The following is a 26,829-nucleotide window of genomic DNA, read 5'->3' on the forward strand; positions in this document are numbered from 1 at the left end:
TTTCAAATTGAGGACATGATGGGATCAACACATGAGTACAAGCAGCACACAAACTCAAAGCCGCCATCCTCCTCCTGGTCCAACATCTTCAGCCACGTCAACCACTGCTGTCCTCCTTGCCCCCTCTCAACCATCCGCCACTCCGTCTCTCGCCTTGAGCAGTTCCTGCTCATCTGCCCACAGTCAGGTGTCTGTCAAGGACATGTTTGAGCGTAAGAAGCCAATGTCACAAAGTCACCCCCTTGCCCGGCATCTGACAGCTGGCTTGTCTGAACTCTTAGCCCGCCAGCTTTTACCATACAAGCTGGTGGAGTCTGAGGCATTCCAAAAATTTGTAGCTATTGGGACACCGCAGTGGAAGGTACCCGGCAGAAATTTCTTTGCACAAAAGGCAATCCCCAACCTGTACTCGATTGTGCAAAAGGAAGTAATGGCATGTCTGGCACACAGTGTTGGGGCAAGGGTCCATCTGACCACTGATACCTGGTCTGCAAAGCATTGTCAGGGCAGGTATATCACCTACACTGCGCATTGGGTAAACCTGCTGACGGCTGGCAAGCATGGAATGCGTGGCTCTGCAAAGGAGTTGGTGACACCGCCACGACTTGCAGGCAGGCCTGCTGCCACCTCCTCTACTCCTCCTACTCCATCCTCTTCCATAACCTCCTCGGCTGAGTCCTCTTCTGCTGCTGTGTCTTGCTCCACATCAACGGCACACCCCCAGCTCCCCAGGTACTATTCAACATCCCGGATACGGCAGTGTCACGCTGTCTTGGGGTTGACTTGCCTGAAAGCAGAGAGTCACACCGGACCAGCACTCCTGTCCTCCCTGAACGCACAGGTGGATCAGTGGCTGACTCTGCACCAACTGGAGATCGGCAAAGTGGTTTGTGACAACGGAAGAAATTTGTTGGTGGCATTGAATTTGGGCAAGTTGACACATGTGCCGTGCATGGAACATGTGTGTAATCTGATCGTACAATGCTTTGCGCATAAGTACCCAGGCTTACAGGACGTCCTGAAGCAGGCCAGGAAGGTGTGTGGCCATTTCAGGTGTTCCTACACGGCCATGGCGCACTTTTCAGATATCCAGTGGCGAAACAACGTGCCAGTGAGGCGCTTGATTTGCGACAGCCCGACACGTTGGAATTCAACACTCCTAATGTTCGACCGCCTGCTCCAACAAGAAAAAGCCGTTAACGACTATTTGTATGACCGGGGTGCTAGGACAGCCTCTGCGGAGCTGGGATTTTTTTTGCCACGTTACTGGACGCTCATGCGCAATGCCTGTAGGCTCATGCGTCCTTTTGAGGAGGTGACAAACCTAGTCAGTCGCACCGAAGGCACCATCAGCGACATCATACCATTTGTTTTCTTCCTGGAGCGTGCCCTGCGAAGAGTGCTGGATCAGGCCGTAAATGAGCGTGAAGAGGAAGAGGAAGAGTTGTGGTCACCATCACCACCAGAAACAGCCTTATCAGCATCGCTTGCTGGACCTGCGGCAACGCTGGAAGAGGATTGTGAGGAAGAGGAGTCAGAGGAGGAATGTGGCTTTGAGGAGGAGGAGGAAGACCAACCACAACAGGCAACCCAGGGTGCTTGTTGTCACCTATCTGGTACCCGTGGTGTTGTACGTGGCTGGGGGGAAGAACATACCTTCAGTGAGATCACTGAGGACGAGGAACGGGACATGAGTAGCTCGGCATCCAACCTTGTGCAAATGGGGTCTTTCATGCTGTCATGCCTGTTGAGGGACCCTCATATAGAAAGGCTGAAGGAGAACGACCTGTACTGGGTGTCCACGCTACTAGACCTCCGGTATAAGCAGAAAGTGCCTGAAATGTTACCGAATTACCGCAAGTCGGAAAGGATGCAGGAGTTCCAAAATAAATGAAAAAGTATGCTTTACACAGGGTATATGGGTGATTTCACAGCACAACGGGAATCTAACAGGGGAAGAGGTGAAAGTAATCCTCCTCCTCCCACGACCACGCCGGCAAGGACAGGACGCTTTACAGACGTGTTGTTGATGGAGGACATGCGGAGCTTTTAAAGTCCTACGCATCGCCACAGACCTTCAGGGGTCGACCCTCAGAGAACGACTCGACTGACAGGTAGCAGACTACCTCGCCTTAACTGCAGTCATCGACACTCTGAGGAGCGATTAACCCCTTGACTACTGGGTGTGCAGGCTTGACCTGTGGCCTGAGCTATCCCAATTTGCGATAGAACTTCTGGCCTGCCCTGCTTCAAGTGTCCTGTCAGAAAGGACCTTCAGTGCAGCAGGAGGTATTGTCACTGAGAAGAGAAGTCGCCTAGGTCAAAAAAGTCTACGTTACCTCACCTTTATTAAGATGAATGAGGGATGGATCCCGAAGGGACTGACAATGGGCGATACATTCAACTAAAAAAGACCTGATGAGGGGGACGTAACAGGGATTAAACTGATAAGAATAGTACTACTTAACACACCACTCCTATCTGGTGGCACATTAGATTGCACGCGCAGTGCCCCAAATTTGAAGTAGGAGGACCGACCAAGCATCTTTTTCCATCTGCCGGTTCCTAAAATCGATGCAATATACACGTCCCCTGATAGGGGACGTAACAGGGATTAAACTGATAAGAATAGTACTACTTAACACACCTTATAATAACGCAGAGAGAGGCAACGCAGAGAGAGGAGTCTGAAGAAGAGGAGTCAGAGGAGGAAGGTGGCTTTGAGGAGGTTGAAGACCAAACAGGGGGCTTGTTGTCACCTTTCGGGGACCCTTGGTGTTGTACGTGGCTGGGTGGAGGAAGAGACCTTCAATGACATCAGTGAGGACAAGGAACGGGACATGGCTAGCTTGGTATCCAACCTTGTGCAAGTGTGGAGTTTGCGCTTGTGCAAATGGACTGTTTGTGGTTGTTTGCGGTGCGTTAAACGGGGAGTTTGGTCTGTCACTGTGAAGCGGGCGTAACCCTTACACTACCTGATCGATACAACATCATACCTGATGTTTTTTTTTTTTATTTTAAATTCAAGGTTTTTATTGTTTTCAAATTATAAAAAGGGGATATAGGGGTACAGAAAGGAAGAAGGTTTGGGGGGGGGTAACAGGGTCTGAAGACCAGTCGTCCATATTATCCTTGTTGTAACAGGAAAAATACCATTCTCTGACATGGAATTACATAGCAGTCATGTTGTACATTTTGATCAGTGAACGGAACAAGGTTGAGCTTACAGTTATCGTTTTACAGAGTGTGTACCAAGCGGTACCGAATTACTGGTCTCATTTTCATAGAGGTTCATAGAGATTCTTTACTTATAATTCGGGGTAGGGTTCGGAAAGGGTAACTTGGGTATACGTTTGGGTTCTCAGAGTTCATATTGTTGGTTCTGGTTGCTGCAGCTGTTTAAGGCTGTTGTTGTTTGACTCTGTGTCTGGTGGGGAGGGGGTTCCAGGATGTAACTCCTGGGGGGTGAACTATGTTACATCGTGTATCTGTTTACGGTGTCTTCACTCAAGTTACTGTAGGTTTGTGTTCCGTGTTATTGTGTTCGTGGTGTGTTCGTTTTCTTAGATAGTGGGTGGTGTGTGTTTGTGAGTCTCCATCCGGAGTGTGTTCAGGGGGGGGGGGTTGGTCAGGTCGTAGGGCTGGCCTTTAAGTCCTGTTCATGGACCCGTAGATGTGTAGTGTCCCCTGTCCAGGCTTGAGTATACCTGGTGGTTGTGTTTTCTGGGGTTGGGTGGTGATGAGTCTAAGTGAGCTATAACCCTGTCTGTGGTCTTTGTGTGTGTCCTGATATGGGCTGCTTTTGTAAGGTGGGGTGTATTGGTCGGTGTTTTTTGTGTTGGTCGTATACCTCCTGTTGTGGTTAGTGGTCTGCCTCTTTCGGTTCTATGGTGTGTGGTCGGTTTGGTTTGTTGTGAGGTTGCGCCCTGTTTGTTAGTTACTCTTATTGCTGCCTCTGTGGTGGATGTGCTCTTAGGTCTGCTTGACGTTATGGTCTGGGGTGTGTTTGCTCGGGTTCGAGCCTCATTTTGTGTCGTTGGGTCCTTTGGTATGTGGTGGCGTGAGTGTTGTCGTTTGGCGTTGTTGCCGTAAGTGGTGGAGGTGTCTCGCGTTAGGGGTGTGGAAGGGGTGCGTTTTTGGTGGCCCTGTTGGTTGGGTGAGAGGACTGGGTTTTACCTTTGTGTTGTTGCTCCTTAGGAGCTCCCTCCCACCTGGTCTGTCCTGCTTGCTGGGGCATTTGGTAGGGTTGGGAATTCGAAGATGCATGGCTCCCATATTTTGTCGAAATGTTTGGTGGTGTCATGTACTAGGGCTGTTAGTTTATCCATTTGCATAGCTTCGTTGATTTTCTGTTTTATGATTGTGATTGACGGGATGTCTGGGCTCCCCCATTTCTCTGCAATCGCTCGCCTGGTGGCTAGTGCTAGCTTGGCCAGTAGTTTGTTTTGTGCCCTTGGGGTGTTTTTGAGGGGTTTGGATAGGAGCCACAGCCAGGGGTCAAGCGGGATTGTGGTGTGTAGTGCCTGTGTAGCTAGTTGCGCTATATGTTGCCAAAGGTTGGTTACCCGGGGACACTCCCACCACATGTGTTTATATGTACCTCTGTTCCCACACCCCTTCCAAGCGTAGTGGAGTGATATACCATCTGAGGAGGGTCTTGTACGCTTGTTCTTTGTGGTTGACACAAATCGATACCGTTGCTGTAGCTTCCCAGATGCCTGCCCAGTCGCCTTGGTCCTCTATGGGGCCCAGGTCTCTCTCCCAGGCGGCCAGATAGGTGATAGAACCTTCCCGTGAGTTTGTACTTAGTAGGGCGTATATTATTGATATTTGTCCCCTGCAAAGTGGGTGTTTGCTGCATGCTTTTTCTATCGGTGTGAGGGGGGTAGTACTAGCTTTCTGTAGGGCTGGGTTATCCACGTAGCTGCGCACCTGTAGGTACCGAAAGAAGTCGCGGGTCGTGAATGGTGTCTGTTGAGGAAGTTCCGCGAAGGGTATGATGCTTTGATTTTTGTAGAATTGGTGAATACGGGTCAGGTCGTTGTCTTCATAGTGGGTGAAGTCTTTTTTTTTTGTCAATCTTTCTTTTATTGAGGCAGGGGTTAAATGGGATACAGAATAAAGAGAAGGGGATGCATAGTATTTGTACATAGTGCAGTCATCGACATTAACTGCAGTCATCGACACTCTGAGGAGCGATTAACCCCTTGACTACTGGGTGTGCAGGCTTGACCTGTGGCCTGAGCTATCCCAATTTGCGATAGAACTTCTGGCCTGCCCTGCTTCAAGTGTCCTGTCAGAAAGGACCTTCAGTGCAGCAGGAGGTATTGTCACTGAGAAGAGAAGTCGCCTAGGTCAAAAAAGTCTACGTTACCTTACCTTTATTAAGATGAATGAGGGATGGATCCCGAAGGGACTGACAATGGGCGATACATTCAACTAAAAAAGACCTGATGAGGGGGACGTAACAGGGATTAAACTGATAAGAATAGTACTACTTAACACACCACTCCTATCTGGTGGCACATTAGATTGCACGCGCAGTGCCCCAAATTTGAAGTAGGAGGACCGACCAAGCATCTTTTTCCATCTGCCGGTTCCTAAAATCGATGCCATATACACGTCCCCTGATAGGGGACGTAACAGGGATTAAACTGATAAGAATAGTACTACTTAACACACCTTATAATAACGCAGAGAGAGGCAACGCAGAGAGAGGAGTCTGAAGAAGAGGAGTCAGAGGAGGAAGGTGGCTTTGAGGAGGTTGAAGACCAAACAGGGGGCTTGTTGTCACCTTTCGGGGACCCTTGGTGTTGTACGTGGCTGGGTGGAGGAAGAGACCTTCAATGACATCAGTGAGGACAAGGAACGGGACATGGCTAGCTTGGTATCCAACCTTGTGCAAGTGTGGAGTTTGCGCTTGTGCAAATGGACTGTTTGTGGTTGTTTGCGGTGCGTTAAACGGGGAGTTTGGTCTGTCACTGTGAAGCGGGCGTAACCCTTACACTACCTGATCGATACAACATCATACCTGATGTTTTTTTTTTTATTTTAAATTCAAGGTTTTTATTGTTTTCAAATTATAAAAAGGGGATATAGGGGTACAGAAAGGAAGAAGGTTTGGGGGGGGTAACAGGGTCTGAAGACCAGTCGTCCATATTATCCTTGTTGTAACAGGAAAAATACCATTCTCTGACATGGAATTACATAGCAGTCATGTTGTACATTTTGATCAGTGAACGGAACAAGGTTGAGCTTACAGTTATCGTTTTACAGAGTGTGTACCAAGCGGTACCGCATTACTGGTCTCGTTTTCATAGAGGTTCATAGAGATTCTTTACTTATAATTCGGGGTAGGGTTCGGAAAGGGTAACTTGGGTATACGTTTGGGTTCTCAGAGTTCATATTGTTGGTTCTGGTTGCTGCAGCTGTTTATGGCTGTTGTTGTTTGACTCTGTGTCTGGTGGGGAGGGGGTTCCAGGATGTAACTCCTGGGGGGTGAACTATGTTACATCGTGTATCTGTTTACGGTGTCTTCACTCAAGTTACTGTAGGTTTGTGTTCCGTGTTATTGTGTTCGTGGTGTGTTCGTTTTCTTAGATAGTGGGTGGTGTGTGTTTGTGAGTCTCCATCCGGAGTGTGTTATGGGGGGGGGGGGTTGGTCAGGTCGTAGGGCTGGCCTTTAAGTCCTGTTCATGGACCCGTAGATGTGTAGTGTCCCCTGTCCAGGCTTGAGTATACCTGGTGGTTGTGTTTTCTGGGGTTGGGTGGTGATGAGTCTAAGTGAGCTATAACCCTGTCTGTGGTCTTTGTGTGTGTCCTGATATGGGCTGCTTTTGTAAGGTGGGGTGTATTGGTCGGTGTTTTTTGTGTTGGTCGTATACCTCCTGTTGTGGTTAGTGGTCTGCCTCTTTCGGTTCTATGGTGTGTGGTCGGTTTGGTTTGTTGTGAGGTTGCGCCCTGTTTGTTAGTTACTCTTATTGCTGCCTCTGTGGTGGATGTGCTCTTAGGTCTGCTTGACGTTATGGTCTGGGGTGTGTTTGCTCGGGTTCGAGCCTCATTTTGTGTCGTTGGGTCCTTTGGTATGTGGTGGCGTGAGTGTTGTCGTTTGGCGTTGTTGCCGTAAGTGGTGGAGGTGTCTCACGTTAGGGGTGTGGAAGGGGTGCGTTTTTGGTGGCCCTGTTGGTTGGGTGAGAGGACTGGGTTTTACCTTTGTGTTGTTGCTCCTTAGGAGCTCCCTCCCACCTGGTCTGTCCTGCTTGCTGGGGCATTTGGTAGGGTTGGGAATTCGAAGATGCATGGCTCCCATATTTTGTCGAAATGTTTGGTGGTGTCATGTACTAGGGCTGTTAGTTTATCCATTTGCATAGCTTCGTTGATTTTCTGTTTTATGATTGTGATTGACGGGATGTCTGGGCTCCCCCATTTCTCTGCAATCGCTCGCCTGGTGGCTAGTGCTAGCTTGGCCAGTAGTTTGTTTTGTGCCCTTGGGGTGTTTTTGAGGGGTTTGGATAGGAGCCACAGCCAGGGGTCAAGCGGGATTGTGGTGTGTAGTGCCTGTGTGGCTAGTTGCGCTATATGTTGCCAAAGGTTGGTTACCCGGGGACACTCCCACCACATGTGTGTATATGTACCTCTGTTCCCACACCCCTTCCAAGCGTAGTGGAGTGATATACCATCTGAGGAGGGTCTTGTACGCTTGTTCTTTGTGGTTGACACAAATCGATACCGTTGCTGTAGCTTCCCAGATGCCTGCCCAGTCGCCTTGGTCCTCTATGGGGCCCAGGTCTCTCTCCCAGGCGGCCAGATAGGTCATAGAACCTTCCCGTGAGTTTGTACTTAGTAGGGCGTATATTATTGATATTTGTCCCCTGCAAAGTGGGTGTTTGCTGCATGCTTTTTCTATCGGTGTGAGGGGGGTAGTACTAGCTTTCTGTAGGGCTGGGTTATCCACGTAGCTGCGCACCTGTAGGTACCGAAAGAAGTCGCGGGTCGTGAATGGTGTCTGTTGAGGAAGTTCCGCGAAGGGTATGATGCTTTGATTTTTGTAGAATTGGTGAATACGGGTCAGGTCGTTGTCTTCATAGTGGGTGAAGTCTTTTTTTTTTTTGTCAATCTTTCTTTTATTGAGGCAGGGGTTAAATGGGATACAGAATAAAGAGAAGGGGATGCATAGTATTTGTACATAGTGGGATTGTTGTAACACAATAGTACATCTCCTACGGTTGGGAGCCTCATTTTTTTTTTATTATTAAGTACGCTTTCCAAAGAGTTAAGAACATGTATAGAGTAGTAGTTATGAAGGTAGCTTCGAACTATACGGTGGGACCGTCAGCGTTAAAGTAAAGGAAACAAGAGTAAAACTGATGAAAAACATATGAAATACAATCTATGCTTGACTTGGCATGGAAATAACAGAGAAATAGACAGGCTATGGGACATCCACCGTTAGCAGTAAGCACGCTAGGCTACATGTGTAGACAACAAAAGTATTCTCGCCTGGTGGTGTAGTTAGGAGTGTAGCCCTGTGAGTTACAAGCCCGAGGTCTGCATTATGGCAGATTAGTTTCTCGCTGTATGAAGTATGTGCGTCTCATTGAGTCTCGTTGCTATGTGGTTGCTTGTTTGTGTGCTACTTGTGATGTATTGATATCTTTGTGGGTGCATGGTCTTGAGTGCTGTGCAGTTTTCGAGTGTATATGGTTACTGTATGGAGCTACTGGCAAAGTTAGTTGAAACAAATCATAAAACCTGAGAGGAGAACATTAGAAATATAGTACGGTTAAATAACAAATTCTTATAATGAGTTGTCTAATGAGGCTATACGCTGGACAAAAACAAACAAGAGTCCTCTAAGGTAAGAGTAATTCCGCTGGGTAATAGTGGGTTAAGCAGTACAAGTGGTTTTAGTCCTCAAAGTAGACAGTTTGAACGGTATTCTTTGTTCAGCCTACGCCAGTCAGGCCAAGACCTGATGCCCCTTTAGAATGTCCCTGGGTCCCCATTCGGGGGTTGGTAGGTGGGTTGATGGGGTTGGTTGGTCGTACCTTGGTGCTGCTGTTGGGTTGCCCCAGATATAATGGTTGTGTGATACGGCCTCATAGTTTCGGGGCCCCTGGACGTGGCGTCTCTATGCCAGGTATCAGCTCCGGTGGTACCTTTGGGGGTGTGCAGCCGCACGTGCTCTATTGTCTTAGTGATGGCGGTCGGGAGCCGGTTCAAGTTGCGCTGGCCGTTATTAGTCCAGTCTGGTGAGTATCCTTTTAAAGTGGCTTGTGTGTTTGTCCCGGATTTGTGTATCTGTAAGCGGGAGCGTGCGTGCGAGAGACCTGGTGCTCTGTCCCTCTTTAAGGCCTGCTGGAACCTGTATAGCCGAACAGCCGCTCTGGAGGCTCGTGGTATGCGCCTGTAGTGACTGCGTCGTGCCGCCGGTCGGATCCACGAGGCTACTATCGTTTCTGCCCTGTAGTAGGTTATGCCTCTGCTATGTAGCATGTCCCAAAGCCTTGTGCAGAGCCAGTCAAGGTTACCTCGTTGGGAAGAGGATAGCTTGGGTGGGGCGACCCGCTGTTTGGGCCCATGCTGGGCTGCCATTTTGGTAGGGCCTTGGTAGTCTGCTGCCTCTGAGTGCCGTGGGGTTCGCTTGTCGTCTTTCCGCTTAGGTAGAGTCTTCCAGCAGGGACCGGGATATCCCCCACCGGTCCATTGGGGGGGGGTAGGTTGCAGCTATGCCGCTTGTGGGCTCCGTCGCCGAGGAGAGCGGCCATCTCCCCCCAGCTCCAGCCCCAGTAGGCCGCGGCCACATCTCCGCACTCCCGGCACCAGCAGGCCCCGGGGTAGTGGCTACCGGATCGGCGGTGCATCCCCGGCATGGGTGGTGCACCCTTAAGGGTCGTTGTGCCATATGGCTGCCGCTTTTCCCCGTTGTGTGGCCCATCCAGCAGGAGCTCGTGGCAGATGCGTCCGCTTTGCTTGGCGTCCAGGCTACGCCCCCCGTGGGTGAAGTCTTTCGGGGACATTCCTGGCGTGAATTTAGTGTTCCGTAGAATGGGCATTAGCGGGGAAGGATGGGAAATGAGATCATATTTGTTTTTGAGTTTGTCCCAGATGTTGTTCGTGGTAAGGAGTGCTGGGGAGGTGGCAGGAGTCGGTGGCCTGGCGTCCTTTGGGAGCCATATGAAGAGGGAGGGGAAGTCTGAGCCGAAGATGTTGTGCTCTAGGTCAACCCATCTCTTGATGCCGGGGTCAGCGTGGAGTTGGATTGTTTGTGCTATTTGTGCTGCGTGAAAGTATTGGGTGAGATTGGGGAGTCCCAGTCCACCCTGTCTGTTTGGTATGTACAGTGTTCGTCGGGCGATCCGTGCTCTTTTTCCAGCCCTTATCTATTTGGTCTGTAATTTTTTAAAATCAGAGGCTAGTATCGGGATTGGGAGGGTTTGGAAAAGGTATAGGAACCTCGGGAGGAGGTTCATTTTTATTGAGGTCGTTCGGCCGATCCATGAAATTGATATGTCTTTCCATTTTTCTAGGTCTTGTGTAGCTGTTGCAAGTAGGGGTGTGTAATTTAAGCTGTATGTTTACGTTAGGTCCACTGGTAGAGTGATACCCAGATATTTAATAGCTGTAGTCTGGTACGTGAACGGGTGTCTTGTTTTTAGGGTTTGAAGGGTAGGTTGATCCACTTGGATCGGGAGTGCCTCGGTTTTTCCTAGATTAAGTTTGTATCCTGAAATGTGTGCGTATTTCTGTAGCTCTGCAGTCAAAGGTGGTAGGGAGTTCAGTGGGTCTAGGATTGTTAAGAGGACGTCGTCTGTGTACGCCGCAATCTTATAGATGTCGTCTCGAATTCGGATTCCGTGTATGCCGTTGTGGTTTCGTAGGACTTGAAGTAGTGGTTCTAGGGAGATGGCGAATAAGATGGGGGAGAGTGGGTATCCCTGTCGCGTGCCGTTCTTAATTGGGAAAGAGGGGGGCGTTGTCGAGTGTAGGAGAAGAGTAGCCGTGGGAGAGGAGTAGAGGGTTCTCATTGCGTCTAGGAAGGGTGATGGGAAAACAAATTTCTGTAGCATTGCGAATAGAAAGGGCCATAGCAATCTGTCAAATGCATTTTCCGCGTCTAGGGATACTATCAGGGTCGGGATTCATCTGTGGTTGGCATGCCAGATTAGGTCAAAGGTGCGTCTTGTATTATCGCTGGCTTGTCTGTTTGGGATAAACCCTACTTGGTCTGGGTGGATAAGTCAGGAAAGGAGGGGGTTGAGACTTTCTGCCATCACCTTCGTGAATAGTTTGACGTCTATGTTTAGTAAGGAGATTGGTCTGAAATGTCCGGGATCGAGGTAGGTCTTGCCGGGTTTCGGCAGGAGGCATATGTTCGCCTGCAGCATGTCCGGGGGTAAAGGGTCCCCTTTTAGCAGTGAGTTGTAGAGTGTGCTGAGATGTGGGAGTAGGGTCGGCGCAAAGGTTTTGTAGTATAGACCTGAAAATCCACCTGGGCCCGGGCATTTATTTGGTTTCAGTGTTTTGAGTGCTTTTGCTATTTCCTCTGTTGTGATTTCTTCTGACAGGCGGCTGGCTCCTTCGGGTGTTAGTGAGGGAAGGGTGATGGAGGCGAGGTATTCGTTGATTTTGGTGGTTAGTTGCGTGGGGTCACGTCTGTGGTGGGGGCTATGGTCGTAGAGTTCCGAAAAGTAGTCTTGAAAGACCTGCGCTATTTGGTCTGGTGAGTCCTGCGGTTTTCCATCTCTCTAGTGGATTTTGGTGATTTTTTGGTGTGTAGCTCTACGGTTGAATTTACAAGCTAGTAAGGTGTCCATCTTGTTGGACTTTTCATAGAAGAGCTGTATTGTCCATTGGAGGGCCTTGATTGTATCCGCGGACATGAAGTCTTTTATACCTGATGTTTTAAAGCACGTTATTCCAAACAATTTAGGAATGTTAGGTGATTTATGCCCTTTATGGATTAAAACCAGACTCTGCATCAACTATGTAATTTTCCATGGGAGTTTTGCCATGGATCCCCCTCCGGCATGCCACAGTCCAGGTGTTAGTCCCCTTGAAACAACTTTTCCATCACTATTGTGGCCAGAAATAGTCCCGGTGGGTTTTAAAATTCACCTGCCTATTGTAGTCTATGGCGGTTCGCCTGGTTCGTCCGTTCGCGAACATTTGCGGAAATTCGCGTTCGCCGTTTGCAAACGGAAAATTTTATGTTCGCGACATCTCTAGCGCCCTGTGCTCTTCACAGATGAAAGCAGGTACACACTGAGCACATGGGACAGACGTGACAGAGTCTGGAGACACCGTGGAGAACATTCTGCTGCCTGCAACATCCTCCAGCATGACTGGTTTGGCAATGGGTCAGTAATGGTGTGGGGTGGAATCTCTTTGGGGGGCCGCAGAACTCCATGTGCTCGCCTGAGGTGGCCTGACTGCCATTAGGTACCGAGATGAGATCCTCAGATCCCTTGTGAGACCATATGCTGGTGCGGTTGGCCCTGGGTTCTTTCTAATGCAAGACAATGCTAGACCTCATGTGGCTGGATGCTATGGACTGGCCCACCCGTTCCCTAAACCTGAATCCAATTGAGCACATCTGGGACATCATGTCTCGCTCCATCCACCAACGTCACGTTGCACCACAGACTGTCCTGGAGTTGGCAAATGCTTTAGTCCAGGTCTGGGAGGAGATCCCTCAGGAGACTATCCGCCACCTCATCAGGAGCATGCACAGGCGTTGTAGGGAGGTCATACAGGCACATGGAAGCCACACACACTACTGAGCCTCATTTTGACTTGTTTTAAGGACATTACATCAAAGTTGGATCAGCCTGTAGTGTGTTTTTAAACTTTAATTTTGAGTTTGACTCCAAATCCAGACCTCCATGGGTTGAAAAATTTGATTTACATTTTTTAATTTTTGTGTGATTTTGTTGTCAGCACATTCAACTATGTAAAGAACAAAGTATTTCAGAATAATATTTAATTCATTCAGATCTAGGATGTGTTATTTTTGTGTTCCCTTTATTTTTTGAGCAGTGTGTATGTATATATATATATATATATATATATATATATATATATATATATATATGTATATATATATATATATATAATACACACATTAATATACATGATATATACATATATACACACACACACATATATATATATATATATATATATAGCCCCCATGTTTGTCTCTTTTTACCTTCAGCTCCTCTGTGTGCCTCTTTGTCTCCCCAGTCCCTTGTATGTTTCTTTCTCCCCCTCACTGCTCCTCTGTGTCCATGTCTCCCCTCTCCTTCCCAGTCTCTCTTTTCCCCCTCTGTTTCTTTTTCCCCACCCAATGTGTCTCTCTCTTCCCCCTGTTTCTTTCTCCTCCCTCCCCTGTGTGTCTCTCTCCCCCTCTGCCTCTTTCTCCCACTCCCCCTGTTTCTCATTCTTCACCCTCTGTCTCTTTCTCCCCCCTTTCCCTGTGTCACTCCCTCTCTCCCCTCTGTCTCTTTCCTTCCCCTTCCCCTGTGTCTCTCTCTATTCTCCCACTGTCTTTCGTCCCTCTTCCCCTGTGTCTCTCTATTCTCTTTCTGTATCTTTCTTCCCCCTCCCTCTTACCAAAATAAGTCAGAGGGGGCCGGCCACATTACATGCTCGTGCCACCAGGCATAGCCGGTCCGGTGCAGCAGTGAGCTGTCAGCATAGGAGGACTGAAGGAGGAAGCTTCCCACAATTCCCAGCGCAGTCACTTTATACTGTGCTGGGAATTGTGGGAACTGCGAGGGAGCATGATAGAGAGATATTACATTACATTACATTACATGCTCGTGCCACCAGGCATAGCCGGTCCGGCGGCACACTCACTAATGCTGACAGCAGTGAGCTGTCAGCATAGGAGGACTGAAGGAGGAAGCTTCCCACAATTCCCAGCGCAGTCACTTTATACTGTGCTGGGAATTGTGGGAACTGCGAGGGAGCATGATAGAGAGATATGTGCCCTCATTCAGTCCTCCTATGCTGACAGCTCACTGCTGTCAGCATTAGTGAGTGTCCCGCCGGACCAGCTAGGACCGACCACCCGGTGGCACCTACATGCACAGCTCCCAGGTGCCGCGGCCCACCGCAAAATTTCCCGGTGGGCCAGTCTGGCCCTGCTAGTATACCACTTATTACAGGTATCCAAAATTGTTCTCATATCTGAAAGAAAGAATAGACATACATAGTGCTTTCTGTAAATTACCAATAATGAAAAAAACATTGTGATGAACCAACAAGAGAGCTGTGCCAGGCTCTATATATAAGGCTATAGGGTGTATATATAGGCTAACGATATGGCACTAATCAGGAACAAGAGATGATCCACAGGAAGCAATGGTGTATAAAGTATAAGTTCAAATTTATTAAATACTAAAAATATATATTTTAAAATCATATATATGGAACTATAAGGGATACAGATACATAAGGCATAACACATAACTATTGTATAAAAGAACACAAATGGCCAAGTAAAGCAGTGAAAAAGCTATAGCAAAATAAATACCGCCAATATGTCCCAAAAATAGTCCTTCCAGTCAATAGACAAACGCATTTCAGCCCCAGATGGGGTTCAGTGCTGTCCTTGTTGATCTATCATTGCTTAATTGATCACATAGGAATAATTGAAAACATAGGAATATTAATAATATAACCAGTATTATGAAAGATGGAAACATTTAATCTGTCCCATCAATGGTATGCCAAAAAGTAATGTGGTTAATGTCTGTATTTTTTATTACATTTAAGAAAAATTAATAAATATATACATTTTTTTTTTAAGTTACAGATTTTTCTATGTAGAATCTATATAAAAGTTGCTCCATATTACTTGCAAAAGGGTAATAAGCGCTCTCTTCTCAAGGGTGAGCAGCAGTTCACCAACAAGGTGTTCCCTCTACCTTGTGATAAATGGACAGATAAAATAGAAAGGTGAACAGCGCTAAAGATCAGAAATTGTACATACGTTTAGTAGAAATACTGGCCAGCGGAGTAACTTAAAAAAAAGGAGAAACAAAGATACAAATAATGGTACAGTATGTATGAACGATATAATTCCACAAGAACAAAGGTGTTATATTCACACTCACACTTTGAGGAGCTATATCAGCTCGGTGTTAAGAGCTTGGACGGAATAATCCCCGTCTATGGATTTCTTGAGGTTCCAGATCGTTGGTGAGTTTATAGGTGTAAGTATTCGTTATATGAAAAACAAGAGTAAAATACGCCTCATGGTCTAGTACGTAAATATAAAATATTGTAGTAAGAGTAGATGATCCTACTTACATATACTAGAGCAACGACCTGCTCTAGTTTGGAGAATTTCAGGTGGAATAATCCCCACCTCGGGATATAGTGGACCCAGGTATAGCAGCAAAGCAGTATTAAATAGGAAGAAGGACAAAATAAAATTACTGGATGGTTTAATACAATAAGTAAAAAGTGAATAATACACTATAAAACCAGTCCTGTATAAAAGTCCAAAATTCTTCCTCACTTGACGCGTTTCGTCGAAGCTTTCCATATTACTTACCTGAACATTGTGCTATTACTAACTGCTGCGTGCTGAAACCCCTCTTCCCCCCCCCAAAAAAACCCTCTAGTTTCTTCTAATAAAAAGGCTATTATTATTATAATAATAATAATAATAATAATAAAAAGAAACTACTGCTTATATTTAATCAGTTTGTGTTTTTCACACGTTCAATGTTTGTGGAGAATTTCAAAGCCCACATGTGTCCTGTTACTGTAAAGACCCCATATTTGCATTCTGCTAAACTACAAACACATTCCTCATGGAGACATTTGCAGGTTTTAGACACATTATACCATGAATGGCCACATTTGTTACCAATGTTCACTGGTTCTTTTACTAGGATCATGGCAGATGTGGGACAAAAAAAACAAAAAAGTGTATTTTATCTTAATCACCATATACTATTTGCAAATAAGATCACTCAGAGTTTACTATATGGGCATTTTGAGTAACTTCATTGGGTCTTTTAATCACCAATATTTGCCAAGTTTTCCTCTAAACTTTACTTTTAATGTTTTTAACATATATTTAGAATTTTAACAGTAAATTTAACTTACCTTGTGTGTTCTTCTAGTTAATTGCTTTTAATTCAGGCAATCTGTCCTTAAATTTGAAATTTACTTGAATTATCACTGTAGTAAATAATCCTGTAAATAATTGCACATGCAGTGTAAATACGCATTAGTTATATATGCTTGTAATAATGTTTAAAATAAAAAAAATCAATTGAAGCAATTAAAATTAAGAAGAAAAAAAAAATGTGGTTCCACTGGGGCTCGAACCCAGGACCTTCTGCGTGTAAAGCAGACGTGATAACCACTACACTATGGAACCAGCTATGAGACTGCAGGGTTTAATCGCCTATATGACATCTTCTCATAACGTTCAGATTTTAAAACGAGATTTTTTCACAACTTTTAAATGTTAGAGATTTGGCTCTCCACTATATATTACCACAAAGCAAGCAGTTGGATAGGGGAAAACATCAGATTCCATTTTCGCCTCATTAAACAAGTATTACTATTTCATACACTAGAGCCCATTACTTTAGAGTTGTCATAACTTAAAAAAAAAAAAATCGATTTAAATGTGATGCCGTAAATATGACGCTGGGTGCTCTGCCACATCCATGACGGGCGTCAATTTCCATTTCCTGCCTGCGTAAAAAAAAATACCGTCAAACTAACTCAAGATGGCGCTCATGCATTCTTTATAGAACCCTGCAGTTTCCAACATGGACGCCTGCATATGAACTACATTACATTACAACTACATTACCCATGATTCTCGGTATCTATGGAATTCGTAGTTCGAATTGGTAAAAGTATCTTTTCATGTTTGCCTGTCAGTGTACTTAGCTAATGTGGAATGTTCCTAAATCTCTCTCTAGATCAGTGTACTAACATAAACTAATGTACTATATAAGATACTGGTTGTAGATTGTATCGAATTTGGAGCAATAACGTAAATGTGCATTTTGTGAAATATATTTTATATATTCATATATGTGTAATGAATATATAGAGCTATGTGTTAATAAACAAATGGAGTTGTAGTTTTACAACATTAATGCATCTTCCATTTGGCTACCCTTGCTATAAGTGAGTAAGAAGGGGCATCGGCGCTGGATTCAGGTAAGCAACATCGGATAGTGGGTAGGTGGGTGGGAGGCAGGGGGGCACTGCAGGTTTCTGCAGTGCCAGGAAAACGGGTTTGTTTTCCTGGCACTGGAGAGTCCCTTTAATTTTTGCAATTCAGTTCTGGATGCACTACAATTCTCAGGATTATTCACTAAAGTGAGAACTGCCATGAATTCACAGAGCTCCCGACTCCACTAAGCCTACAGCACGGAAAAACGGCCGCAATCGCAAGCAAAAACGAGCACCTTCTGGTGTAAGCCCTGCTGACACAGGTGGCACCGACAAAAGAACTTAAACTCACCGATCCGGTGCGTGCAAACAAAAAAGACCGCCAGCGGCAAATCCAAGATAGCGACGATGCTGATGCGCAATCATCCATATCAGAGGGGACACCGGACTCAGATTCCACCCTCCATTCCCAAGAGGAAACCCCACTTGCAAAAAGAAGCCTTTGCACTATGCTGCAAGAACTACGAGCCACATGGCAAGCAGACTTTAAACAGCTGTCTGACCATCTGCGCAAATGCATAGCTGAGTTAGGCGGGAGGATGAGCCACCTAGAAAACAAAATGGAAGAGCTTTGTGAGGCGCATAATGAGTTAGTCTAGAGGCTGCAGAAAATAGAAGGCAACCATGCGGCTTAAAACACAAAATGACCGACCTAGAGGATCGCGAAAGGCCTGGAACACACGATGTGGGAGTTGGACCTCGTGCATCGTTTGCTGCAACCGCCACGATTTATGGCGGACACTCCCAGAGACATTATAGTGAGGTTCCACTACTTCAAATCAAAAGACCTTCTCCTCAGCGCAGTGAGGAAACTGGCGGTCCTTCCTGAACCTAAGGACAACAACTTTGGGGATCTGTCAGCCTCCTCAATGTCCCGCAAAAGAGAATTCATCACAATCACAAAGACTCTGTGCAGCAACAAAATTCCGTATCGCTGGGAATATCCTACCAAACTGCGGGTAGATCGGTGGCAATCCTGGAGCCTGAAGTAGGTGTAGCAAAGATAAAAGAATGGGGTTTGTTTCCTGCATCGGATGCTGCAGCAACAGAGAGGAACTCTCCCAAGAAATTCCCGCAAGAATCTCGATCTTCTGCTCAAGTATTTTGCTTCCTGATTGTCATCTTAGTGTACCAAGTATAATTGGGCCTGGTTATGGCTTTATCAGTTAATTGGAACTGGTGACTAGTCTGTTTACACTATTTCCATGTTTTTTCTCTTTGACGGCTATAACACTCATAAAACGTAAAAAAAAAAAAAAAGTGAATAAATAAAATATACAAAGTGGAAAATATATAAATTTATCAAATGTTAATGACAGAAATATTATATACTTATAAGGCCTGGCTAGTTAATGCTAAGGCAAACTGCTACCCAGGGCAAAATATGAATGTTTAACCCTGTTTCCTGTTTACATAGGAGCGTTAACTAAATTCGGGTTTTATGTTGATGTACTCCGGAATGTGATATTAAGTGTCTTAGGGGGGCACTGATGGACGGATGCATAACGTGTGTTGCTGCTCTTGGCGGGTTGGACCTCATGTATCCAGACTTAAGGGTATTAATTAGTAGCCTTTCAATATCCAATCCAGGGACTGTCACAGTTCAGATTGGGTTATGAGCACCACCCCTTGATAAACTTACTAGTTAGCAGCATCCCGGACCCCGTAAGGGCAATGACACCACCCACGACCGGGCAGCCCCACACCCGTAATCCCTAGACCACAAACCCTGCTGATTGACACTGCGAGAGGCAAAACCTACCAGTTTTTCTCTAAGGCACACATGCCAACTAGCAACTAGGTTTACACAGCAACAGGATCTGCTATAAGGTGTTAGAAATCACTTGGCGATGGCCAGATCCAATACGCTAGTTTAGTTAAGGATACTGTCACGCTGTCATGCCACTGTACCCCCCATGGAGGGATGACCGTTCAGGTTATAATTGACAGCATCTAAGACACGACACATAAAACAAAAATAAAAAAATGAAAATTACAAAAACCAAAAGCAGAACGCTTCTACATAGTTAAAAAAAAAACAAAAAAAACTTTTTAGCACTGCTAGTTGCAGTTCCACAAACACCAGTAAATACACATGACGTCGATCTTTGGCCACAAAATTTATAATGATTTATCATATAGGCATGCACCCCAAGACCAAATTGATGGGTAGGATGGTTATCTCCGCCTCCTCCTGGCCGAAATCTTTGCTACCGGGGCAAAGTGAAAATGTATATACCTATGTTAATGCTGTATTCCTGGTTATGTTTAATCCTTTTCTTTCTTTTTTCTCTTTCTGAGCTATTCTCTCCTCCCAGGATTCCCTCTAGTTGCAACACTACATGCATAGGGGCAGTGGTTGTGGTTGAGCTTCTTAGACACAAGGTACGCAATAGGCCTATTTGGGGCCCGATACATATTTTATAACGGCAGGTACACAAGACTTCCCAAATGGCAACCAATCAAGGGAAGGTAATGCGAGCACTCCTGGATGGGATTGTGTAAGAGTGAAGCCCACAATTGATAATAAGATCCCCACGCAGAATGGCTACCCCATGTAAAATATGGTCTCTTAATGTTAAGGGACTAAACAACCCGCAAAAACGGCACCTAGAAGTACAAGAAATGCACAAATCACAAGCGGCAGTTGTATGCCTTCAAGAGACCCATTTTTGTATTTATAACCCTCCCACAGTATACACCAAAAAATACTTACAGACGAAAATACCATATATTAATTCATCTAAACAAGTCAAACTATGTAGCCCGACGAATATAGTAAACAAACTAGCCCTCTTTTACAACAACTAATATAACTTAAAAGTGCCTCAACCCACTGCAGATGGCATACACAGTTTCCTTAACGAGATAGATCTTCCCACACTCACGCCACAACAAGCAAGCAGTTTAGATACACTGTTCACAGAAGAGGAGGTTCACAATGTCATCCTATCCACGCCCAAACACAAAGCCCCAGGACCTGACAGATTATCCACATATTACTATGTTAAACTAGCTCCCGCCTTACTGCCACATCTCACAGCCTTATTTAATCATATCAAACCAGTGTTTACCCAGCACAAGATTTCTGTTACAGAGCTGGAAACAATGGGCTCAGCCCTTATTGGTCCCACTAGTCATCTCACAGTGGCCCCAATACAAACTCTGATGCAACTGTCCCCAGATATTCAACTACAGAATTGGACTGTGGGAAATGACGGTACCGTAGGCTCCTTGTGTAATGCACAAAGTAATAAACCCTTTCCAGAGCTGCAGCTAGAATTTAAACTCCTACCCAGAGAAATCTTCACCTACCTACGAATGAAACACATAATAATGGTAAAACAAGTAAAGGCAAGTCCGCCCCTGCGAGCAACACCCTTCCTTCTACTCTGCATCGACAAAAAAAAATACAAGCAAAACGTTATCTGTGTGCTATATCGCATTCCTGAAAAATGTGGGAGAGGGAATTGGAGATAGATATTTACCATAAAGACTGGCTTTGGGATTTACGGATGACCAAAGCCTCTAGCAGCAGCCTCTATCACTGAGAAGCGTATTGCAAGATTATGATGAGATGGTACCTTGTACCACAGACACTGGCAACCTTCTACACCTCTTCTTCAGATATATGTTGGAGGTGCCACAAGAAGGGATCCTTCTCCCATATATTCTGGGATTGTCAAAAATTAAAGGTGTACTGGCAACCAGTGCAGGCCATCATAAGCAAATTAGCACATAGACCAATCCCATTTAGGCCTGAATGCTACTTCTACATATAATACCAACTCTTCACACAGATCCAGACTGAATACTGATTATTCATATACTTCTATATAACCATAGCCAGGCATTGGAAAAGCAAACAAACCCCCCCATGTAGATGGGGTGCTCGCGGGTGTGGACTCAACATATCATTTGGAAAAAATAACTTACAAACTAAGAGGTAAAGAAGGTGATCATGAAAAACATTGGAAGGATTGGTTAATGGTGTATAACTCCTAGTTCTTCTCTCCAATAGTTCTCAAGTACAAAAAAACAAACAAACAAAAAAGGGGATGTGGGACCAAGTTGTACAAAGGTTATGATGTGTGTATGTTACTTTGGATTTTATCGCAACTGACTTATTGTATGGATAATTAGCATTGTGAAAATTATAAGTATATGGAACTTAAGCTGCCAATTATGGGAACCCTGGGAAACCAACTCACCCCTACCCTTTCTTTCTCCCACTATCAGTTCACCTTGACACTAACTGGGGTCAAGGTTCTTGCTGATTATCTTATTGCAAGTGGAGTACCAGTCGTGGTGTGACAAAATGTGAGGGAGACGATACTGCAACTTTCCAACCATGTATCTACTTTGCCAAGTGAAGGGACAACACCTGAACAACACCCCCCTCGTCCCCTATAAACCTTTCAATTATTTGAGCATAATGTTTTATTTTTTGGTAAATGTTTTTATTTTGCTATAGGGACACACTCATTTCTACAGATAGTAAACAGATTGTAGTACTTAGGAGCAGGTGTGCTTCTGTGTGTAGAGTTGGTGTTTGTATATAATTTTAGCATTTTAATACAGGGATGTGTTTGTATGTAATTTTTGTTTAGCATACAGGGGTGTGTTTGGATGTAGTGTTGGATTTTAAACGTGGATGTACATTTGTGTGTAGTATTGGTGTTTGTATATAATTTTAGAGTTGCAGTTCAGTGGTGTCTTTGTATGTCTTGTTTTTGTTTGCAGTAGTGTGTTGTGTTAGTGTTTGATTGCTGGGATGTCTGCACATGCACTGCCACAAACATACTTACACAGATATACATACACATTAACAAACAAACACACCTGCACATACTCACAGCCATATACACACTAACACATATACACACAGAGATGCACACTGACACCGATACACACACCTTGACACACAGATACACATGCAAACACAGATACACACTGGCACATACACACACACACAGATACACATACACTGGCACATACACACTCAGATACACACACTGACAAATACACTGACACACAGATATACACTGACAAACAAATACACACAGGCACACGGATACACACACAGACATAGAGATACACACACCTTGACACACAGATACACATATACACACACACTCATATACACACTGGCACATACACCCACGCTGACAGATACACAAGCTGTCACACATATACACACACTAACAGATACACCAATGTACAGATACACACTGGCACATACACACTGACAGATACTGGCACACAAATACACACTGACAGATACTGACACACAAATACACACTGGCACACAGGTAAACACACTGACATATACAAACACACACTCAGATACACACACTGATATACAGCAGACTGAGGCTGGTGTGCCAGGTCGGCAGCAGTTTACTCCTCACTGCTGCCTATCTCCATTCCTCTTAGCGCTCTAAGTCTGAAAGGAAGTGACAGACTGTCACTTCCTCCCAGCATCCCAGCATACAGGGACCTGGTCTCGCTGTTAAACAGCCACGGCGCCTGACTCAGCCGCTCTTTAGCGATACTCATCGGATGGCCCTAAGTTCTTGGACCACCGGATGGGTAAAGTGCCATGGAACCCCAATTTTGTTCTCACGGAACCCTAGGGTTCTACGGAACACCAATTGGGAAACGCTGCCTTACACTATAGTTCCCCTCATCCCCTTCCTCACGGTCCCCATCCCTGAACAGAAAGGGTTGAAAAAAAAAACTTTGCATACTCACCAGATTCCAGCACCGATGTCACTCGGAGCTGGATCGACGCTCCACCTCCTCCAACGACATTCAACAGGGGATGCACAGCTGATGATAGATGCATTCATGCAGAGTGTGAAGATGTCCAGCGTCAGTCAACCAAAAGTCGCCTAGCCTCTAGTGGTTGTTTAATTAATAGCCACTAGAGGCAGTCTTAGTCCTGCAATATAGTCATTGCAGTTTCTACAAAACTGCAATGATTTACATTGCAGGACTAATGGGGACAGTGACACTGCACCCAGACCTCTTCAATGAACTGAAGTGGTCTGGGTGCCTATAGAGTCTTTTTCTTTCTTTAATACAAGAGATGTTTTGGGTTTTTTTTTCTCAGTGAGTACACGGTGAGTTGCAAATACGTACCTTGTATCCTGATACAAACTCAGATTGTTAAATTAAAATGGCATGATTTATAAATAAATACATTTAAATTTATATTTTAAAAACTTTTTGTTTGGTTGATAACTGGTCATAGGGCTCAAGTCACACAGGGTACATATTGTGTGTAGATTTACCAGATTTCTGTTATTTTGCAGAGCACGTAGGACTTGAAAATGCTGTCTGGCAGTATGTGGAATTTGTGAACTTTTGGTGTGAAGTCACTTTAAGATCTTGGCTGTGATTATTAATTGCTTTGGAAATCCCAGCCACGATTGAAATCTCAGATCTCAGCTGTGATTAATTAACTGATTTCACATTAGGAGCTCATGAACGTCACCTACTGCCAGATAGCACTTGGAGGTTAGGTTTAACAAAATTTTAAAAAGTCATAAGTTTCCTGCACAAACATGTCAATATGGTAATACTACCTGAGCAATGATAATAATTAAAGTGTAAAAAGCACTAAATGTTTCAGATGAAGGAAAGAAAATGGGAAAACTGTACCTAACAACCTTTATTCCCAAACCAGCATTAATAGCCAAATGTATGTGTAACGGAGCTTCCTGTAACCCTGTTGGGTACCTCCGCCAATGGATGCTCCTAGTGCTCACCGAGGACTCCAAGCACTCCACCAGACACTGGGGGGAGGCAGCTAAAGAGCCGCTCACCCAGCGCTGCGGCCCAAGACAGGAGCAGCCCACCAGGAAACATCACGTTGGGTGCCTCTGCAGGATGGCGCCCCAGGCAAATGCTTAGTTCGCCTAATGGTTGTGCAGGCCTTTGGTATTGCAATAGATTACCCTACATCAGGTTTGTTAAAATCAGCCTTTATCAGATGTTGTTAGACTACAATGCCTCGAATTCTCTGGCCACAATCACCTTGGGGGGAACAGTCGTTTTTTAATCCTGAACAAAGAAGAATGAGGACTTAATACCGTATGTACAATTAAATGAGGACATCCAAAGGTGGAGCAGCTAAAAGGAGGATTGAGGAAGTTGCTTGATAATCCCTGGGATTACGGCATACAATTATTATATCCTTTATGTTTCTTAAACAACATTGTTTTCAGTTACTGCACCTTTACATAAGGAACAGTACCCAGCATCCGTAATGTAAAATGATTACATGTCTAGGGACTGAGGCCAAAGTCTCAGCTGCTTAATGTTCTTGTGTGTAATTCCCGTTTGATTAAAATCAATTCTGTTAGGGTTAATTAAAACTGTTTGTACAAGTTACTGCAGTTTCTGTGCTTGAGCTAATCTCAAATTATTATAATGGCTCTTCATATTTGTGCACCAAATCTTTTTATATTTAAAAGGATTTTAACTGGTATAACTTGAATTGGATTTTTCATCTGGAGAAGTGATCTAATAAAGATCTTTTCCTATATTTATGAACAATAAATATGCTATATAATATATTAAATGCTTGAAAGGAAGCAATACAAACTAATCCAACAATGAAAGTGAGTATTGCACTTCTTACTTAGACAGGGTATCTATATAGTAAATGTTTGTGAACACATAGTAGCTTTTACTTTCTGGTCTATTAAGTTGCATATAGAGGGGAAAGGCTGTCACATACAGTATCCCTGGATACTGCTTTGAAGATGTACCAAACTGTCCTAACTTGAGGGATGCTGATATTTTATAGGGACACTCTAATCTAGGTACTATAACTACTTTAACCAATTGAAACAATTATGGTGTCTGGAGTCCCCTGTGTCAGGAAACCATAAGAATCGTAATCTAGAGATAGATCAGCAATCTGCCAAAGGCATGGTGGGAAATTATTCACCGGCAAATTAAAGGAATTCTCCAGTGCCAGGAAAACAAAACTGTTTTCCTGGCACTGTAGAATCCTGGAGTGCCCCTCCCTCCTGCTCCCATCCCATGCCACTCACCTGAATTCAGCGCCGATGTCCCTCGGCCCTGGGTCAGGCTCCACCCATGCTCCCCCTTCCCCCTACCAAGGTCCAGGCAGACATACCAGAGAATTTAATTAGCAAACTCTATATTTGACACTGTAATGTTACAAAACCCCATAAAACTTGTATATTTAAGGTACTGTTGTACTCGTGAGACACAAATATGTGTATCTTATATTTTTTTACAGCTCGCTGAGGTGGCCCATGCATTTAGGGCCACCCAATGGCAGTGTGTCTTCAGGGGCACGGTCAGCGCTGCAGCCCTTTAACTGCGCGACCGGGCCCCTGTGATGACGAGAGTGCTAACATCGAGCAGCATGCAGGACTTGAAGGAGAGGATGGGGCAGAGTGGTAGAGCTGGAAGCTCTGACTCCCAACAGCCTGAACCATCCACTGGACCCCAGGTAAGTCGCCCTCCTGCAACCAAAAGGTAGGAAACAGGAGGTGGCTAAAAATATACATGTATTTGTATTTAGGTATATGTATCCGTTTGTATGTGTATCTGGGTGTCTGTCTGTATGTGTGTCTGTATGTGTATCTGTTTCTATGTGTATCTGTTTCTATGTGTATCTGTGTGTCTGTGTGTTTGTCTGTATGTGTATCTGTGTGTCTGTATATGTGTCAGTGTGTGCAGGGCCGCCATCAGAAATTGTGGGGCCCCTAACACAGCTCAAGGTCTGGGCCCCCTTGTACCTGCCTACAAGCCCCGCCTCCAAATCCCGCCCACAGGAATACACACACACAGACACAAAAGGACACAAACACACACACACAGAAAGATACACACATACTAACAGACACAAATACTGAAACAGTCATACACACAGACACATACACAGATACAGATACACACACACACTGATGTACATACATACAGACATAGACATACATACATATTGACAAACAGACATACATACATATTGACAAACAGACATACATACAAACTGACATACAGACATACATAATGGCATACGTACACATACACACTGATATACATACATACACACACATAGATATATACATACACAGATACATACAGACATACTGACATACACACAGACATATATTTATACATACACACACAGACATACATACATATATACATACTGACAAACACACACATACACACAGACATACTGACATACACACACACACATACATACATGCATACATACTGACACACAGACAGCAGACATACATACATACATACACAGACAGACATACATACTGACACACACAGACATACATGCATACATACATACTGACACACACACAGACATACACACACAGACAGACATATATACATACTGACATACACACAAACAGACATACATATATACATACTGACAAACTGACACACAGACATACATACACAGACAGACATACATACTGACGCACACACAGACAGACATACTGACATACTGACACACAGACATACATACATACTGACATACATACACACACAGACAGACATACATACATACACACACAGACAGACATACTGACACATAGACAGACATAC

At 44.8% G+C, this 26,829-nt stretch overlaps 1 protein-coding gene and 1 non-coding gene across 2 annotated transcripts in view; one reads left to right on the top strand and one right to left on the bottom strand.

Annotated features, from left to right (window-relative positions):
* Window positions 1-16,329: 16,329 nt before the first annotated feature.
* On the bottom strand, window positions 16,330-16,402 carry TRNAV-UAC (transfer RNA valine (anticodon UAC)). The gene has a single exon. It is a non-coding gene; the product is annotated as a tRNA-Val (tRNA).
* Window positions 16,403-16,862: 460 nt separating this feature from the next.
* The window catches only part of PPEF1 (protein phosphatase with EF-hand domain 1), a 132,674-nt gene continuing 122,707 nt past the window's right edge, over window positions 16,863-26,829 (top strand). The window contains exons 1-2 of the mRNA XM_063444297.1: window positions 16,863-16,886; window positions 25,496-25,711. The gene's annotated coding sequence lies outside the window, so the exon portion shown is untranslated. The remainder of the gene's footprint in view (window positions 16,887-25,495; window positions 25,712-26,829) is intronic.

This window comes from Pelobates fuscus, chromosome 1, assembly GCF_036172605.1.
Source record: "Pelobates fuscus isolate aPelFus1 chromosome 1, aPelFus1.pri, whole genome shotgun sequence".
In the NCBI taxonomy this organism is placed as follows: Eukaryota; Metazoa; Chordata; class Amphibia; order Anura; family Pelobatidae; genus Pelobates; species Pelobates fuscus.